The sequence below is a fragment of the Protopterus annectens genome, chromosome 12.part0 (genome assembly GCF_019279795.1).
Source record: "Protopterus annectens isolate FY-2018-M chromosome 12.part0, PAN1.0, whole genome shotgun sequence".
Classification (NCBI taxonomy): Eukaryota; Metazoa; Chordata; order Ceratodontiformes; family Protopteridae; genus Protopterus; species Protopterus annectens.
In genome coordinates this window covers 1,528,786,316-1,528,808,175 of record NC_056746.1, presented here as the reverse complement: position 1 = coordinate 1,528,808,175, position 21,860 = coordinate 1,528,786,316, and positions in this window count along the sequence as shown.

Genomic DNA, 21,860 nt, shown 5'->3' with positions numbered 1-21,860 from the left:
GAAGGCCTGCACCTGTCCCCTCTAGGTTTCCAAATACTGGTAAATATATTATTCACCCTCATAGTGCCTTTTTCCCCAATGCCAGCCAGATATATCTAACAATACAATGAAACAAGCAAAGGAAAATATGAAGGTGTTATTGATCAATACTAGGAGTCTAAACAAGAAACTCCACTCCCTACAAGCCATCCTCACCTTGGAGGTGCTAGATAGCTGTGTAGTGACCAAGATATGGTTTAAAACAGCTGAGAGTGATGTAGCTGTGCAGGGCTATAATATCTTTCACACTTTTAGACCAGGTACTGTGAAGGAGGGAAAATAAGTTGAACTTGTCTCATTCTTCATTCAGAAGAGACTTGCAGCAAGACTGGTTAAACAGCATGACTCACTAGACCTTATTCATGTCCAAATCACCATCAGAAATGTCATTTACCACATACTAGCTAGCTATAGCATTCCTTCTAGGCCATAAGGCCTAGCTATAGGAACTAGAGTCACTGAATATTTAAGTCAATATCATTTACACGGGTGATCCAAACTACCCAATTATAGACTAGGAAGGGTTCACCACCACAAGGGCACAAGCACAGAGATTCCTAATGTTTGTTAATACAAACACCCTGGAACAACAAGTCAGAGTAACCATGGGGGGGGGGGCTGCCTTTACTAATATGGGTGAATCTTGCACCATCTCTTGTGTATGTTCATCACTTGTTAGTTCTGACCATAGAGCCATCACCTTGAAAATAAAATTGCATCTGGGAACCACTTCTACCCCTGTAACTTTAATTTTTTTTCCAAAACAATCTACTTCTAAATGATACATTGGTAAGCTTCAAATCCCCATCGAACCCCGTTAACTCTACTGAATATATGGAAACATACTATATACCACTATTACTATGCCAGAGTGTAAACAGCTGCATAGATTCTGCTCTACCCAGTAGAAACAAGCAAAGGGCATACCACAAAAACAACCCCCCACCCTCCAGTCGAACTTTAATATCAACAAGATTCACAATAACAAGAAGAGATTTTTGATAGAACCCTTGTCATTAAATTAAACAATCAACTCAAGTACTTAATTAAATCTACCAAAGCCAAGTTTGAGGTGTAAAAAAATGCACAAGGAAAAGATAATCACAAGTCCTGCAATGATGTACTGAGCTGGTTATTAATGATGTTACCTATATCAAAGCTGAAGCTATAGCTAACATACTGGCCAAAAAATTCAGCTCAGACTTCACCCCTGTCTCCCTGTCTACCTGATATGAAATATCTGTAACTGACTCATCACTAGCTATCACACAAGATCAAATCCTGAAAGCACTATTAAAAGCAATAAATACTGCATCAATAGGTCCTGATAATACCTTGGGATACATCTTAATTAACACAAAACATGATTTAGCCACACCCCTAACAACACTGCTCAACATTAACCTCCATAAGGGTTTGCATCAAGTGAATTGAGAACAGCAACTGTTATTCTCTTGCATAAGGGAGGACTTTCTACAGTCTGTGATAATTGCAGACTCATAAGTCTGACCAGCCTCAAATGAATACAATCATGAAATTAATCAACAAAATCATACAGAACCTCCACATTCTGGACCCATCTCAGTTTGGATTTGTAAAAGCTAGGTCATGCATGCTCAACCTGGTGGACTATTTTTGAAAAGGTCATCAAAACAATGGGTGAAGGTGAAATGGTACATAAAGCCTACCTTGTCCTGGTCAAGGTTTTTGATACACTCAGACATAGTAGAACAGCCAAATAAAAACAGAATAACCCCCTACGTCACCCGCTGGATTGCCAATTGCTCACAGATAGGATGCAGAAGATCAAAACCAGGGAAGCTACCTCGACAAAGAGATCAGTCATTAGTGGTGCCCCCCAGGGTTCAGTGCTGGAAGCAATCCTATTGGACAGCTACTTTTCAGAAGTAAAAAACAATAAGAAAGATCTCTGGTTAACTAAGTCTGCAGATGACTTTAAGCTAAGAGCAGTGATGGAATCTCCAAAAGACTCAGCCATCCTACAAGAAACCTTGTCCAAAACAAATAACTGGTGCCAGACTCATGGACTAAAGGTAAACGCCAAAAAATGCATTATCATTTCCTTTGGAAAGTTGACTCACCTGTGTAACTACTACATTGACAAGACACCCCTAAGAGCTGACCCAGTACTTTCGGATTTTGGAACTTATATGGACAGTGACCTACTTTTTGACTACCTTGTGTCCACTGTGTTAAATAAGTCCTTTTATAATGTGCACATCATAAACTAGGGGATTTCTTCTAGATCCGGTGATGTTGCTGTTCTCCTTTACTGAGTCCTCATTAGGCTAATTGAGTATAATGCCCTTTTTGACATGTATCTATCTAGGCACATGTTGCAACTGAAATGTCTGCAGAGATACCTTACAAATAGAATGCAATACCTAAACAATGTTCTACATGGACCAACTCGAAGGTCTGTTACAATATTCAGTCTCTTATTAACTGCTAAGAGGTGATCTATGTCTGGCATAGAAGGCATCCTCCAACATTGCTGATTGACTTACTTCATATCTGCAAGTCAACTGGTATCAGACAAATTCAATCCAGGGACATAAATCTCTTCTGAAACATTAACACAATAGTTTAGAGTTACAGGTATATCTTACAGAAGATACCACTGCTCTGCATCAGACTCCCTGTCCATGTAAAACAAAGCTTATCCATGACTACATTCAAGTGTATCTTGGATCGATGGATAGGAAATAGGAATTTTTCCCCAAGACTCTTCCCTGAACTACTACTGGAGAGCTGCTCCTAAATGCTTTACCTGACCACAAGGGTCCCCTCAACATATCTCTGTTTTGATGTAGGAGGTTGGCATAATGGTTAAGGTGTTTACCTTACAGACACAAGGTGCAGGGTTTGATTCCCACATGGGGTAATTGGCTAGGCTTAAAATGGCCCACAAGGGCACTTAGCCTAGTACTAATCTATGAACCTATAAACCTATGAATGACCACTAGAGTAATATTTAAATATATATCTTCAAAAGGGTTAGGTGAATCTATATTCCAATGGGATAAGTTTATTTTAAGCAACAAATGGGTTAGCCTTAAAATGGCTTACAAGGATGGTTAGCCTAGTGCTAACCTATGAACCTATGAACTGCCAGTGCAGAATACTAGAGGCTTTGATACATCATAACACAATAGAGGCACAGCTGCAGTTTCCATCAGAATAGGACAGTATAGGCTTTGTTACATCATAGCACAATTAGTGTCAGAGCCATGGATACCATCAACATGGAACACAACAGGCTTTTTCACATCCAGATATAGCAGTGTCAGAATTTCAGTTGTCATCAGTATGGACCATTTTACAATTATACTCCAGTAGTCGCAGTGCCTGATTTATCATATGTGTGGAGCATTACAGGATTTCTTACATCATTATACGCTAGTGTCAAGAGTCACACCATGAACTTGCAACAATTAGGCTTTGTGCAGTTATAGTACAGCCTCAGTTACCATCAGCATGGAACACTGCAGGCTATATTACATTGCATTATAATAATATGTATGAGAGATAAAGGATGTCAAAAGTGAATAAGGCATTCATTGTCAAAAAACAAATATGACAGATTAATAAAATAATTGGGACTGTAAGAGATCTCCACACAATATAACAGAAATTAGCAGAATACATTATTATGCAGCAAAACTAATAACAGACAAGGTATTACCAACAAAGCATAAATTAGTAAAGGAAAATAAAGGGGCAAATAGATCACTACCATAGATGCACAAACTAGAAACACATGAAACAGTTAAGGAAATGTTTCACTATTGGAAGAATACAGAGAAAGAAATCATTCTAAAAAAACTATTAGAATGGTTTTCAACAAAAACATCAAAACAGATTAGCATTTGGTTACACTATCTCTAGCAATAAATTAAAAATCTCTGCGTGGGAGATACACTGAGAAATATAAAGAAAGGATACAAAACAAACAGTTTAGTGATGTCCCAAAGGAATTCTACAGAGAGCTGGGAAAGAAACACCAGGTCCAGATGCTATACCTAACTTTTGGTTAAAGTGTCAACATCTTTGCATCGTGATTTAAGCATGAGTAAAAACTACTTATATGTACACCCTGAAATGACAACAGACTAGCAATGGAAAAAAAACAGTCATACTTAAAAGTGAACCTGCAGATCACCCTAAGAACTATTGTCCAGTAACCTGGCTCCCAACAACATATATGTTATATTCAGGAACTGATGCCGATAGAGTATTTAGATAAAAATCCAGTCATGGCCATATACGGAAGAGGAATAACAGTGATTCATATGAAACAAAGGATCATAGTATGCTAAACAAAGCCATAATGGAAACCTGAAAAAAAGAGTAGAAAGCTCAATATGGTATTGATAGATTACAAAACCATTTGATAGCATTCCTTATTCCTGGATTATAGAATGCTTATAGCTGTATAAGATTCATTACACATTGTTAAATTTTATTGAAGTTGCTATGATGAAATGACAAGCCACTTTGCAGTTGAACCATAAAAAAGGACAAATTGAAATCCAGGGTGTGAAAATCCAGCGTGGAATATTTTAAGGTAATTCTTTATCATCATTATTGTTTTGTCTTGTTCTCAATCTATTAAGCTGTTTATTCAGCAGCATAGGCCATGGATTCAGTGTGAGTCCAAGAAAATTATTGACTCAAAGGATATCTTACCTGCTTTATTTGATTGTATAATTTATCAGATAAACAGCTAGAAAAACAATTACAATTTGATAAAATCTTCTCAGATGATACAGGAATGTCATTTGGTCTGGACAAATGTGCAAAAAATACCATTTGAAAGAGGAAATCTGAAGACTTGAGAAAATATAAAACCTGTGGAAGAATGTGATGTAAAAGGTCTGGATCAAGGAGGAGTCTATACATATCTTGGAAGAGATGAAGGGGTAGTGATACAGCATGAAAAAATTGGAACAATACTTAGTAAGGAATGTTTTAGAAGGCTAAAATTAATACTGAAAGTTGCTTTGACCTCTAGGAATAAAGTTCAAGCTATAAATTAACGCACACTTTCTGTTTTATCTTACAGCTGTGGGGTAATTAACTGGTCACAAAAATAACTGGATAAGCTTGACAGCAAAATAAGAAAAGTGCTGTATTCCCACCAAATGATATACAATAAGCAGTGTTTTCCTATATTATATATCCCTCCATCTGAAGGAGGCATGGACTTCTTGACTTCCTTGAAATCGACTTTACATATAGGTCAGTGATTGACAGATTGCATGCATATTTATTGACATCGTGAGATCCAAACATATTGAAAGTTCTAAAACATGAACTAAATATTCTAAGATGACCTCTTTACTTAGGTTAGCAGAAGCCTAAAGGAAATAAGCAGATGGCAAAATAAAGTGAAAAAGGTAAAAGAAAGACTACAAAGAACAGGATCCTTAAAAAAGAAAAGATAAATGTAAATGTCACAATTGTAGCAAGAAGTATAGAGATTAGCTGGAACAGCCATATGTTGACCAGGAGCTGTCACATAAATGGCTCAGATGAGGTGAATTTAAACCAAAATATGAAAGATTAATATTGGCAGCCCAAGATAGTGGATTACAAAATAAATGGTTCATAAAATCCATAGGAAATGTAGGAGATACAGACAAATATAGATTTTGTGGTACAGAACTAGAAAGAGTTACACTTCTTATTGCAGGGTGTGATACACTCATGGTTGAGGGTTTGTATATTGAAAGACAATGTTGCAAGGTTGTTACACTGGAGACTTTGTAAACATTACAATATAGCGGCAGCTGAGAAACACTGGAATCATGCATTGCAAAGGATTGTTGAAAATTATGAAGTTATGATTACACAGGACCACCGCATGCCAGCAGCCAAGAAGGTAAAGGCAAACAGAACAGATATTGTAATTAAAAAAAAAATTAGAAATAGCTTTGATTATTGAACTTTATTGAACTACAGTGTCTTATATACTGAAAGACATAAATTTGTAAAATATCAGGACTTCCAAGTAGAAACAGAGCAATGTGGAATAAGGATGGACAGATTGTTCCAGTTGTAGTAGGAGCAAATGGGCTAATAAAAAAAGAATCTTCAAACATATTTAAATATGCTAATGATAAAAGTAACCCCTTATGAACTGCAAAAAGAAGCAATTCTGAGTACATTGAAGATTCTTTGAAGACCCCTCAAATCAAATGTTAAAGATTAAAGCAAAACTGATTTCATGAACTTTAATTATGCCCTGACTTAGGAATGGAGTCCATTCCTGTCAAGGTATGTAAAAAACTAAGCATGTACAGAAATTATACCAATGCACTAAGAAATAATTTAGAAGACTGAAATTAATACTGAAAACTGCTTTGAGTTGCATCATAATACAGTAGTGTTAAAACCTTAGGTACCATCAGAATGGAACACATAGGCTTTTATAAATCATAATATACTAGTCTCAAAACATCAGTTACAATCACCATGGAACACAAAAACTTTGATACAGCATAGTGTGGTAGCTTTAGCCTCAGTTATGATCAACATAGATAATAAAGGCTTTGCTACATTGTGATACAGTCATGTCAGAATCTCAGTTACCATCAGCATGGAACACCAGACTTTGTTACATTAGAATAGAGTGGTGTTAGTGTCTCAGGTACAATAAGCATGGAACATGCAGACTTTGTTACATCATAATACAACATTTTCAGATCCTCAGATTTAAGCAGCATGGATCACACAACTTTATTTACATCACAATATAGTAGTGTGAGGGCCTTTATTTTCCTAAGCTTAGATCACACAAGCTTTGCATCATTACAGTACAGTAGTGTCAATACCTTAGCTACCATCTGCATGGAATACAATGGCTTTGTTATATAATTAAGTAGTGTCACAGTCTGAGTAATCATGGAACAAGATGCTTTGTTACATTGTATTACATTAGTTTCAGAACCTCAGTTACAATCAGCATGGAACACACTGGATTTAGCACATCACAAGGGAAGTAAATACTGTGGGAAGAAATAGCCAGGGAATTGCTATGGCTAGGCTTGTATAGACCCTAGGGCCGATAGCCTAGTACCAACCTATGAAACTATGAACAATACAGTAGTGTCAAAGCCTCAGTTACCACCAGGATGAAACACACAGGCTTTGTCACATCACATTGCTGTAGTGTCAGTACCTCATTTACCATCAGCATTGTAGACACAGGTTTTGTAACATCATGGTACATTCAAGTCTGAGCCTCAGTTAACATCATAATATTGTAGTCAGAACATCTGTTACCATCAGCAAGGAGCAAGCAGGCTTTGTTAGATTGTATTGGAGTAGTGTCAGAGACTCTGTCACCATCAGCAGAGAACTCAACTGATTTTGTTACATCATAATAGAATTGTGGCAGAGCCTCAGTTACAAACAACCTGGAACATGCAGGATATGTTACAACATAATACTTAAGTGTCAGGGCCACAGATACTTTCATCATGGAACATGACAGGCTTTGTTACATCATAACACTACTGTCAGAGCTTCAGTTAGCATCTGCATGAAAGACTACAGGCATTGTTAAATCATAATACAGTAGTCTCAGAGCCTCACTTGCAATCAATCGACACTATCTCTCACAACCTGCTCCTAACTAAACTCTCCAAACTCTACCTATCCTCCTCCTCTCTGAACTGGTTCTCTAGCTATCTATCCAACAGAAATCAAGCTGTTAAATGGAAGAAAGCAACTTCCTCCTTCCTAAGCACCCCCACCGGAGTCCCCCAAGGCTCCATATTGGGCCCTCTTCTCTTCAACATCTTTATCAATGACTTCCACAAATCTATCCCTTTCTCTAGCATTATCCAATATGCAGATGATTCTACTATCATCTGCTCTGCCTCTTCTATCTCCACCCTACAAAAACTTACTCAAGACGCCTTCTCTTCCACAGAGCAATGGATGCTTTGCAATCATCTAGCTCTCAATGCCACCAAGACCAAATTAATGTTATTTACTCCTCCAAACTCCCTCCCCAACATAAACTCACTCTTAGTTACCAGTCAAAATAACTCTCCTCTTGAAATAGTGTCAGAGACCAAACTTCTTGGGGTCCACATTGACAACCAACTCAAATTTAATTCCCACCTACAAAAGAACATCAAAAAAACACATCAAAAACTTGGCATGCTATATAGACAAAATGCCTACCTCACACCTACCACTAAAATCACTCTAGCTACTTCCTTCCTCATTCCCTCCCTCCTCTATGGTGCCCCACTACTTACTAATCTTCAGTGCTCCTTAAAAACAGCTCACCTCTTGCTATAACAAAATAGCTAGATTCGCTACCACCCATAAGTCCTCCACTCACCACTGTCTCTCCCTCCATAAACTAAGATGGTTAGAACTTCCCAACTATCTTGCTTATACTCAACTAAATCTAGCCCACAAGCTTATTCTAAACCCCTCCAACTGTCCCTCCCTCTCCTCTGCCTTTAAAATGCACCATCCAAATAGAGTTCTAAGGTCCAATAATCAAAATCTACTACAGGTCCACAAACCAAATCATCCCCAGGCAAAACCTCCTTTCCTTCAGCCTTGCTCGCCTCTGGAACTCACTACCACCAAACATCCGCACTACTTCCAACCACTATTCCTTCAAGAAGTCACTTTTCTTACACCTAGCATCTCAATGGGAATGCTCTTGTACCCACCCTCATAACCAACTCTACCTTTCCCTGTACTACCATTCTATTCTATTCTACTATGTTGTTCATTAAAATGCATTTATATTTTTGCTTTTATTCCTTCATTAGCCTGTACCAAGAATGTCACTGTCAAATGTTAAGTACAATTATGTTTTGCTTATGTTCTTTTATAGTATGTACATATATATTTACTGTAATGCACAATTATTTTCTTTTTTGGAGCTCATGTTCTTTTATATCATGTACCTAATAATTACTGTAATGTACATTTATTTCTCTTTTTGGAGCTTTTCTCCCCAGGACTCCATTGAAAACGGGTTCTTCAATGGCCCAATGGACTATCCTGGTAAACCAACTGCAATAAATAAATAAAATAAATAAATAAATAAACACAAAGTCTTTGGTACATCATAATATCATATTCTCAAGACTTCAGTTACCATCTGAAGGGAACAATGCAGACTTTATTTCATTATAATACAGTAATTCCAGTGTATGAGTTATCACAACCATGGAACAAACAGCCTTTGTTAAATCATAAAACAAAAGAATCAGAGCCACCGTTACCACAACCATTGTAGAACCACATGCTTTCCTCCATCTTAATACAGCAGTGTCAGAGCCTCATTTACTATAAGCATGGAATACTTCATGCTTTGGTACATCATACTGGAATAGTTGCAGAACCTCAGTTATCATTGTGACACTGCCAGCCCAGCTATCTGGAATTTTGTAAATAATTCTATGTCATTTGTGAATATTGATATGATTTATACAGAAATGTATGTTTTGTACTGAGCTTCAAGAATGTAACCACAGCATACCCTGTTGGAACACAATAGATTAACTTACAAAACTTCAAGAAAAAAAAGTAATGTCTTTTGGCTTTTCCCTGTTAGAGGTAAAACTCTGGTCTGCTTTTTACGGTGCCAAGTTGCCAGCCCGATGCCTAACCTTCAAAGAAGGCACACCCATTCATGCACACACCTACCTGCATGTCTTTAAATGTCACTTGACCATGGGGAAGACATGCAAACTCTACACAGAAGGCGCTCCAGCCAAGAATCAAATGGGAGAACCTCTTGCTGTGAGACGACAACACTAACCACTGCACCACTGCGACCAATACAAAACTTCAAGAAAATAAGTTGAAATTAAGTGCTTTATGATTGTGCTATAAAAGTTAGTTTCAATGCAGCAAGGAGACAGGATGTCTAGAACTAGGGGTGTCTTCTGCATTGTTTTGTAAGTGTTTTATTGTTTTATGTCTTCTAGCAACTGCAAAGATCTGAGAGATATGCCTTTTTCATACAGAGATGTTAAATTCTGTTATGTTTCTGTTTAGCCTGAGAATTGAAGTCAGGTGACAAAGAGTGATGTCACCCAAGCTATCCCAGCAGTAAAATGTGATATTAATTTAAGAACTCTCTCAGATAGAGACTGTGCATTTTGTATTTTGTCTTTGACCTGGAAACATGCACTCATCATCACCATCTGCACTTGCCTTGGTAATAGTAAGTAACTAGGGTACAGTAATTTCTATTTAGATATAGTTAGAAATATAGTAAAGATTAGTTTAGATGTTTTCTGTATTTATTTGAGACTGTCCATCAATGTTGTTTTAAAATATTTCCTGTGATTTTGAACTCTGAAGTAACTGTGTTGATTTTACTGAGTATTGTGTTTTTTTATTATTTATTGTTAAATATATTTAAACGTATCTTTGTGGCTGATATTTGTGAAACATATTTAAGGTCTTAAAGTACTTGCATATGTATTTGGTGACACTGTACAGGCCACTCCTAAATAGCCTTGCTCTTGGTCCAACTAAGATTTGTATTAAGTAAAAATAAAAAAGCTTGGATTAGGAAAAACAGTAGCCAAAAAAAAGTGTTGAAATATTTATTGAAATCACAAAGATCCACAATGTATAGTGCTTTCATCCTCAAAGCACTGGGACTTCTTCAGGACAAATTCCAATAATTTGCACCCTGTTTAAATACTGTACTTAAGTCATGTGACACAAAACCTACTTTTAAAGAAATACAGTGGTAAAATTAAAACATATAACTTGAGCCTACTTATAAGTTACATACAATATAAAACACATAAAAATATATAACTAATTATAATACTTGTGCTCTAGTTTTCAGTATAGGGACTAAAGAATTTTGGTCATTAAGACCAGGTGGCATATTAGATTTCAATTTGAGTTGCCAAAAGACTTCACATCTTTCTGTTCGTAACTCCCACCAACCACCTCTAATGTCTTTTGGTATAACATTCAAAATGTCAAAATGGAATTTAACCCATCCAGTACAACTTGAGGTATGCTTAAAAAGTGCATTGTTCATGTTATATTTCGAAATTGCATCCAATGTTCGTAAATTCTCTTTCTCAAATTTCGCTCAGTGTTCCCAACATAAAAACTTTGATGTTTGTTACAAATTGCAATGTATACCAAACCCTTGATTGAATAATTACCTTGTTTAAGATAAATAGAAAAAGGTATTCCAGGTAACTCTAAAATAGTTTTTTTTAAATGTAAGAACACTGGTGACAACTCCCACATTTAGTTGTAACTTTAAAATTAAGCATACTTGGTGCAGGAGAATACACGAAAAGGAATTTGAAGTTTCTTCCCATTTTATATACAAAATTGGGGTTCTTTCCTAAAATCCCTGCCAAATCAGACTGGGCTCTAAAAATCGGCCAATTTCTTTAAATAACTTCCTTAACCTCCTTAGACCCACATTTGTATGGAACAACCATGTTGTTAATAAAAAAGATCTGTTACCTTTACTACCTTGAACAGGGGAACCTTCTCCAACTCATTACCCAGCAGGGGTTTATATTTTGTACCCCACCTTTCCAAAATTTCACTAGTAGTCCTGTAAATCAAGTTTTCTGGATAACCCCTTTCATGGAAAATTTGATAAATTTTACCAAGTTCTACTTCAAAATTAACTTAATCTGAACACATTCTTTCTGCCCAAACCATTTGTCCTTTTATAATGTTCCTTTTAGTATGGTGGGGGTGGAAACTCTGATAGTCCAGATAGCTGTTAGAAAACGTAGATTTTCTAAAAACCTTAGAACCAAAACAACAGTTAATGTCATCTTTAAAAATAGTGACGTCCAGATAATCTAGACTCTTGTTATCCTATGTTCCTATATATGTTCCTTATGTTCACCAGCCTGAACATAAACCTCTACATCATGAGATGGGTTGCCAATTGGCTTACAGACAGAACTCACACGGTAAGAATAGCGGTTTCCAGGTCGACCAGTTATGAGTGGTGTCCCACAAGGCTCATTCCTGGGACCCTTACTGTTCGGCATATAGTTCTCAGAAGTATAGCCTTGGCCAGTATTCAAAACCTAGGGGTGACAGATGCAAGCCGTCTCTTGCAAAGCAACGTGGCTTGTCATCCCAGGCTGATAGACACTGGATCCCCTTTGAATGACACCAGAAGCTTAGCCAATGTGTGGTATCTAAGTTGGAGGGAAGCCTTCTAGCTAATCACTGGGAGTGGTAAGCATCAGGTAGCCTATCTACCACAAGAGGAGTGGTCCCTGGCCCAGAAATTGTAGCTATTGGCTGTTTGAGCAGTTTTTTTTCCATCTCTTTCAACTTTCTGGTTTGAAAGCCACACTTGTGCCTGTTTCCTGCCTTTCCTATAACTAGACTAGTCCAGTTACAGAGTTGCTGTATCCAGGATTGTTAGTAAGCTTCTGAGCCCCCCCAAGCCTTTCTGTGTTGGAGGGAAGCCTTCTAGCTTATCAGTGAGAGTGGTAAGCACTAGGTAGCTTATCCACCACGGGTAGAGTGAGTTTTGGCCCAGAAATTGTAGTTTATTTGGCTGTTTGGGCAGTTTTCCATCTTTTTCAACTTTCTGGCTTAAAAGCCTACATTTGTACTTGTTCCCCGCCTATCCTATAACTAGTCTAGTCCAGGTAAAAATTTGCTGTATCCAGGACTCTTTGTAAGCTTCTGAGCCTCCCAAGCCTTTATCTGTTGGAGGGAAGCCTTCTAGCTTATCAGTGGTAGTGGTAAGCATTAGGTAGCCTATCTACCACAAGAAGAGTTTTTCCTGGCCCAGAAATTGTAGCTATTGGCCATTTGGGCAGCCTTTTTTCCATCTCTTTTAACATTCTGGTTTAAAAGCCACACTTGTGCTTGTTTCCCACCTCTCCTGTAGCTAGCCTAGTCCAGGTACAGAGTTGCTGTATCCAGGACTGTTGGTAAGCTTCTGAGCCCCGCAAGCCTTTCTGTGTCGGAAGAAAGCCTTCTAGCTTATCAGTGGGAGTGGTAAGCACTAGGTAGCCTGTCTACCATGAGTGGAGAGGTTCTTGGCCCAGAAATTGTAGTTTATTGACCATTTGGACAGTTTGTCTGTCTCTTTCAACTTTCTGGTTTAAAAGACTACATCTGCGCTTGTTTCCCATCTTTTCTGTAACTAAACTACTGGGTAACACTAGAAAGCCTTAAACTGATACAAGCCTTCTAGCTTAGAAGAGAGACTTTTGAGTGATTAAGTATCAGTTTTCTGTACTTTCTTGCTGTATTTATCTGTTTTCCACCTAAACACAGATTTTTCAGCATTTATTGTGATTTAAAAGCTTACGAGTTACCACATAGGTGGCAGCCCCCTTAATACAGAAGAGGTAATAAGAGATCTGGGGACCCAGGTAGATAGCAATCTCTCCTTTGACAATTGCCAAAGTAGTTAGGAAATCCTTCTATGTGGCCCATCTAATTACTAAAGGGTTCACATCTAGAAATAAAGAGGTTATAGTGCCTCTCTACTCGTCACTTATTAGACGCATCATAGAGTACAATGCCCCATTTGGGATGTACCTCACAAGACACTTCCAACAGCTGGAAAGACCACAAAAGTACCTCATCAAGAGGATTACTGGCCTCAAATATATGTCCTATGCAGCCCGACTGAAAAAACTCCAGCTGTGCTCAGTGGCATATCGCTTACTCAGAGGTGATCTCTGCCTGACTTACAAAGCCATATCCAACTCAGAATTCATGGACATGCTCCACCTAAAGAAATCCAAGTCACTGTGAGCCACGTGGTCTAGTAAGCTAAATCTCGCCACAACAATAAATAGAACATGCTGGAGGGATATATTCCTGTCACAGAGACTCCCCATGCTTTGGAACAAAATTCCAAATTACATCAAGCAGAGCCCCTCACTAACACTCTTCAAGAGAAACCTTGACGAGTGAATGGGTAACAGAAAATACACCCCTGAGATCACTTCATTGGCTCTGCTTGACAGAGGATCAGTTAATTAATCAATGGGGTGGCGAAAGCCCACACACTCTAGCTAGGCTTATAAATGCCCTTGGGCAGATAGCCTAGTACCTACCTATGAACCTATGAACTTAAAAAATGGGGAGATGTTATTTAAAAATTCCATGAACACAGTAATATCTGCCTCTAGGTCTTTCCAAAGAATAAAAATATCATCCAGGTAATGACAGTAAGCCAGCCATTTGTCATTATAATCAGATGTCAAAACAAATTTCCTCTCCCATGCATACATAACAAGAGTGGCATAAATGGGGCACAACTCGCCCCCATTGCAACACCTTTAATTTGTTTTAAAAATTCTCCCTTGAATGAAAAAAAATTATTATCTAAAATAATTCCCATTACTTCTATAATAAAGTTTACCATAGCATTAATTAATTTTGTCAAATTCCTAATAGCTTCAGAAAATAAACATAAACCCTCCTCATGGGGAATCAAAGTGAATAAATCTATAACATCCACTGTGGTAAAATTACAAGTAGGGGGATACCATTCTTTTTTTAATGTTAGATAAAAAAAAAATCTCAGTTTAATCTCAGCTATGGAATTCTGAAGTAATCTATCTATAAACACCCCTAGAGTATATGCAATACTGTTCTGTGCTGCCACAATAACTTAATAAGGGGGTTGATAGATATGTTTGTGAACTTTCGGTATCCCAAAAGCGACTGGTATCAAGGGGTGGTCATTTTTTAAAAAGTTAAATAATTCTTCTGAGACAACATCTTGTAAAAGTGCACCTTACAGTGTTAATTGTATCTTCATATGTGCAATTAATACTTCATTTCTAGATGTTGTTTTATATTTTTGTGAATCATGAAATATATTGAACATTTGTCCTATGTAGCCCAGTTTATTTACTAAAACAACCCCTCCACTTTTATCTGGTTTCATTATTCTATAATTTTCCTTACAGCAACATACTTTCTTGGGAATTTACGTTGTAGTATTTGCCTTTGTGTTTGTAACTTACTTTAAATAAATCTGTTCAGCAAATTCTTTCAAAAGCTGCTATTGTCGGATGCATGGGGGGGGGGGTTAAAACAACTTTTTACTTTAAAATATTAATTTTGTTGTCCACTAATGGTTATTCTGAAATAACACCTGCAAATTCAACTTCCTTGTGAATAACCTTAACTCTGTTGCCACTTCTGTATAATTAATTCTAGTAGCTGAAACAAACTTGAAGCCTTTTTTAAAAAGGGAAAATGCACCTCATTAATATTTAAATTAGTGTAATTAAAAATATAAAACCCCTGAAAAGTTAACATTTTCCCACAAAAGGCTCTAGTAATATTGTCTAATTTCGGTTCCTGGAATTATAATTCCAGTCCTGTATTTTCCTTTGTTTCCATCCCCCCTTCTGTGCTTGTCCCTGATATAAAAAATTATTGTCATTGTTCCTTTGTTGGTTTCTGTTATAAATCCTTTTTGACCTACGTAAGGGGAGGTGGGGGGTAATTTTCCTCATAACTTCTATCATCATAAACATTATTTTCCCTCTGGGAATATTCAGTCTCACTCAAATGTTCATTATTGTATACTGAAGTTGGTCTCCTGTTACTAAAAGTGCCAAAATATTCCTTTGGTAGTGGGTATGCTTTTTTATTCCAATATTCCTTCTCGTTCCTATCTATTTTCTTTTTCCATTCTAAATTCCTCGTCACCTGTTGTTCAACACTGTTTAAAATACCTTCATACTTAAATACATTAGTTTCAAAAAGCAGGTCTTCTAAAATGTCATCTAATACATACAATTCCTCTAAAAGCCTATTAATATTAATGTTATTCAACCTAATAATGAAATGTAACAGTTCTATACCATGTCTATCAAACATATCAAGTAATTCAGTTAACTCACTGTCTTGAATAATAAGTCCATTAGGAAATTTAAACATCCACAAACCTTTCGGTACTTGTTTGAGTTCTTTTAAAAAAACATCAAATTTTAAATTTCGTACTTTCCCCAACTTATGCTCAAGTTCATAAAGCCTTTTTTGTAGTCTTAGGTTGTTGTACCTATTGATGTTGCACAGTTCCTTGATCTGAAAGTGTTAAGTCCTTATTAATCCAGCCTGGTTTCAAATCATCTCACACGGCACTCTGGGATATCTCCTTTCATTCATTGAACTGCATTCTGGGGTTTGTAGTCTTCATAGGACTGAGTTCATCTCAGTAACCTGTTGAGATAACACAGTCAAAAGCTATGTAACGTTACTGTTAAATCCTCCATTTCCTTCTTCATTCAAGCGATTTAAGGCAGAATCTGTACTGCCTTTTGATTGTGTTGCCAAATTATCAACAGTACCTTCCATCAGGTATAATATTGTTTCCATTCCAAGCAAGAAAATGAGTGGAAAGATATATGACTCAGTTCACAACACAAAATACAGGCAACCACCACAATTCAACACAGTCCAACACAATGGAATTACCAAACCTTTAAGCTGCTGTCTCCAAAAGCTGTGAAAACAGGACTAAATAACAAATCAATGGCGTTACCCAACCTCCACATAACCAAGTAAAAAAAAAAAGCTTGGATTAGGCAACCAGCAGCCAAAAAAAGTATTGAAATATTTATCAAAATAACAAAGATCCACAATGTTTAGCTCTTTCGTCCCCAAAGCACTGGGACTTCTTCAGAACAAATTCCAATAATTTGCACCTTGTTTAAATAATCTACTTAAATCATGTGACACAAAACCTACTTTTAGAGAAATACAGTGGTAAAATTAAAACATATAACTTGAGTCTGCTTATAAGTTACATACAATATAAAATGCCTAAAAATATATATGACACTAATTATAATACTTGTGCTCCAGTTTTCAGTATAGGGACAAAAGAAATGTGGTCATTAAGACCAGGTGGCATATTAGATTTCAATTTGAGTTGCCAGAAGACTTGACATCTATTTGTAACTCCCACCAACCACCTCTAATGTCTTTTGGTATAACATCCAAAATGCCAAAATGGAATTTACCCCATCCAGTACAACTTGACGTATGCTTAAAAAGTGCATTGTTCATGTTACATTTCAAAATTGCATACAGATGTTCATAAATTCTCTTTCTCAAATTTCGCTTAGTCTTCCCAACATAAAAACGTTGACATTTGTTACAAATTGCAATGTATACCAAACCCTTGGTTGAACAATTACCTTGTTTAAGATAAGTAGGAAAAGGTATACCAGGTAACTCTAAAACAATTTTTCTAAAATCTAAGAACACTGGTGACAACTTCCACATTTAGTTGTACCTTTAAAATTAAGCATAATTGGTGCAGGAGAATGCTCGAAAAGGAATTTGAGGTTTCTTCTCAATGCAGCAAGGAGACAGGATGTCTAGAACTAGGGTGTCGTCTGTATTGTTTTGCAAGTGTTTTATTGTTTTATGTCTTCTAGCAACTGCAAAGATCTGAGAGATATGTATTTCTCACACAGAGATGTTAAATTCTGTGCCTGGGAACTGAAATCAGGTGACAAAGGGTGATGTCACCCAAGCTAACCCAGCAGTAAAATGGGATATTAATTTAAAAACTCTCTCAGAGAGACACTGTGCATTTTGTATTTTGTCTTTGACCTTTAAATATCCACTAATCATCGCCATCTGCACTTGCATTGGTAATAGTAAGTAACTAGGATATAGTAATTTCTATTTAGATATAGTTCAGAATATAGTAAAGATTAGTTTAGATGTTTTCTGTATTTATTTGAGAAGGTCCTCCAATGTTGTTTTAAAATATTTCCTGTGATTTTGAACTCTAAAGTTACTGTGTTGATTTTACTGAGTATTGCCTTGTCTTATATTATTTATTATTAAATATATTTAAACCTATATTTGTGGCTGATATCTGTGAGACATATTATAGGTCTTAGAGTACTTGCATATGTATTTGGTGACACTGTACAGGCCACTCCTAAATAGCCTTGCTCTTGGTCAAACTACCATTTGGATTAATAGTAACATTACACAGCAGGATTGGACACCTTTTGGTAAGTGCCTTAAAGTAGCTGGTAAGGGGTTCAATTGGCAGTGATAACTACCTTATAGTCTGGGCAGAAGGGGGTGGCATAGCTAGTATAGCTGTGCCAGCCTTTTCCAAGTGTGTGCTTGTGTATAAATCAAATCTCAAAGTGTGTGTGTGTGTGTGTGTGTGTGTGTGTGTGTGTGTGTGTGTGTGTGTGTGTGTGTGTGTGTGTGTGTGTTTGGGCAGAGACACAAAGTACTGGTTGGACAGAGAGAGTGTTGGGAGGACTTGACTTGGAACCCTGGGTAAGGACTCAACTCTGAGTCTGAGCCAGTGGGGAGTCTTATTGGGGATCTTGAGAGAGAGGGGGAAACCAGCCCCAGGCTGACTGTGATCTCTGTGTGCTCTTAAGGGAAATTGCACTTTACTGTGTGTGCACTTGTTATCCTCCCAATATGTATGTCCTCTAGCTGTTGCCAGTGGTGAGGAGTGAGGCTCCTTCATTACTGGACCAGTGCAGGGGCATCACAACCATTAACGGAGAACATTACAGGCTTTGTTTTATCATAATGCAGTAGTGTCAGAGCCTCAATTACAAGAAGCTTAGAATGCCCAGGCTTTCTTAAATCATAATAGTGTTTGAGCCTCAAGTAACATCGGCATGGAAACAAAATATTTATTACATCATAATACACTAGTTTCAGAGTCATAGTTACTTTCATGATGGAAGACTATCGGCTTTGTTACATCAAACTACAGTAGTGTAAGTGCCTCAGTTACTATCAGATTGAAACACTACAGGCTTTATCTTATCATTACACAATTGCATCAACACTTCAGTTATCATAAGTATAGAATCAGTTATCATAAGTATAGAATATTACAGCTATTTCTCATCAGAATGCAATAGTGTTAGAGCATCAGTTACCACTAGCATGGAACACACAGTCTTTGTTGCATCAAAATACAGTAGTATCTGGACCTCACTTACCTTTAAAGTATAACTCACAGGCTTTGCTGTATGATACTTGGGTGGTGTCAGAGAATATATCTCCATGGTCATGGAACAGACTGGCTTTTTTGCATTATAATGCAGAACTGAAAGAGCTTCATTTACTATTATTTACTATCAGCATGGAGCACACAAGCTTTGTAATAAAATAGTGTCAGAGCATCATATACTGTTACCATGGAACACAGGCTTTGTTTCATTATACTACAGTAGTATCAGAGTCTCAGTTGCAAACAGTTTGAAACATACAGACCGTGTTATATCATAAGACAATAGTGTCAGATCCTCAGTTATCATCAACATTTAACAGTATAGGCTTTGTTACATTGTAATGCAGTAGTATCACATCACAGTTACCATCAACATGGAACACAGAAGTTTTGTTACATCATAACTGAGGAGTCTCAGAGACTCATTTACTTTCAGCATGTAACACTGCAGACTTTGTTATATCCTAATAAAGTGTCAGTGCTTCACTTGCAAACAGTTTATTTATTTAATTAGTTTATTTAGCACATAAGCTTTGTCACATCATGATACCTTAGTATCAGGGCTTCAGTCACCAGCAGAATGGAACATGATAGGCTTTGTTACATCATAATACAGTAGTGTAAGAGCCCCAGTTACCATCATTTTGGATCACACGGGCCTTGTTACATCACAGTACAACAGAGTCACAGCCTCTATTATAATCAGCACGGAAAATACGGGCTTTGTTACATCATATTACAATAGTATAAGAGCCTTAGTTATCATCAGCATGGAGCACATCTAGCTTTTTTTCACTATAATGCAGTAGTGTCAAAGAATCACTTATGCCCAAGATGGAACCCACAGGCTTTGGTATATCATAGTGCAGCAGTGTCGGAGTGTCAGTTGCAATCAGCAAGGAAAATACATGCTTTCCTACATCATGATGGAGTAGTGATACAACCTCAGTTACCATCAGCAAGGAGCACGCAGACTTTGCTACATCGCAGTGCAGCACTGTTGGAGTATCAGTTACTATATGTGTGCAACACACTGGCTTTGATAAATCAAACTGCAGTAGCTCAGAGTCTCAGTTACCATCAGTATTGAACACTATAGGCATTGTTACTTCATAATACAGTATGTCAGAGCCACATTTACCATCAGCATGGAAAACACGCTTTCTTACATTATATTACAGTAGTGACACAACCTCAGTTACCAAGAACATGGAGCACTACAGGACTTTTAATATCATATTACTGTCGTACCAGAGCCCCTGTTACTATCAGCATGGAAAACACTTGTTATATTGTAATACAGTAGTGTCAGAGCATGAGTGACCATAAGCATAGAACACACACGCTTTATTACATCATAATACAGTAGTGACACAACCTCAGTTGCCAACAACATGGAGCACTACAGGAATTTTTATTATATCATAATACTGTAGTACCAGAGCCCTTGTTAACATCAGCATGGAGCATGCAGGCTTTCTTTCATCATAATAAGTCATGTCAGAGTCTCATTTTCCATCGGCATCGAACACTACCTGCTTTGTAACATCACAATACAGTAGTGTTATGTCCTCCTTCACCATCAGCATGAAACACATATGCTTTGATTACTCATAATATGAGTGTCGAAGCCTCTGTTTCCATTACCATCTAACACTACAGGCTTTGTTACATTATAGCACTGCAGTGTTAGAGCCTCAGTTGCCACCAGAATGGAGCACAAAGTCTTTTTTACTTCATAATGTAGTGGTGTCAGAGCCTCAGTTACCATCAGCATGTAACATACAGGCTTTGCTGCATCATAATACAGTAGTGTCAGGATCTCAGTTACCATCAGCATGGAATACTAGGGGTGTTGTTTCATCAATATACAGAAACATCACAGCATCAGTAACAATCAGCATGGATATCATAGTCTTTTTACATGATAATACATGTATGGAAACACATGCTTCATGCATTATAATATAGTAGTGTCAGAGCCTCATTTACCATCAGTGTATAATGCTATAGGCTTTGTTGCATCATCATCCACTAGTGCCAGAGACACAGTTTCCATCCACATGGAATACAAAGGTTTTCCTACATTGTAATACAGTTGTATCTGAGCCTGAGCTACCATCTGCATGGAGCACATCTGACTTTGTTACATAATAGTAAAGTAGTGCTTGTGCCTTAGTTGCAATAGGAATGGAACACATTAACACTTCTTCTTCTTGTTAGGGGTTGCCACAGTGGATCACCTATCTGCTCATGATTGGCAGTGGAGTTTTATGGTGTCAAATTGCCAGCCTGGTGCACAACCTTCCACAGAAGGCACACACATGCACACACTCATGCCTAGGGCCAATTTAGAGTTATCCAATCCACCTACAGCATGTCTTTGGGAGGAAACCGGAGCACCAGGAGGAAACCCACATGACCACAGGGAGAACATGCAGACTCCGCACAGAAGGCACCCCAGCTGAGGATTGAACCAGAGAACCTCTTGCTGTGAGGTGGCAATGCTAACCGCTGCTCCACCATGGCCACCCGGAACACATTACCACTGATAAATCATAATACAGGAGTGCCATAGCCACTGTTACCATCAGCATGGAACAGCAAAGGTTTTGTTACATCATAACACAGTATAACAGACCGTAAGTCTCCACCAGCACTGACCAGTACAGGCTTATTACATCATAAAAAGATACTGTGAATGTCTGAGTTACCATCAGTATGTAACACACAGGCTTTGTTAAATCATGACACATTAGTGTCAGAGCATCAGTTATCATTAACATGGAACAGATAGGTTTCG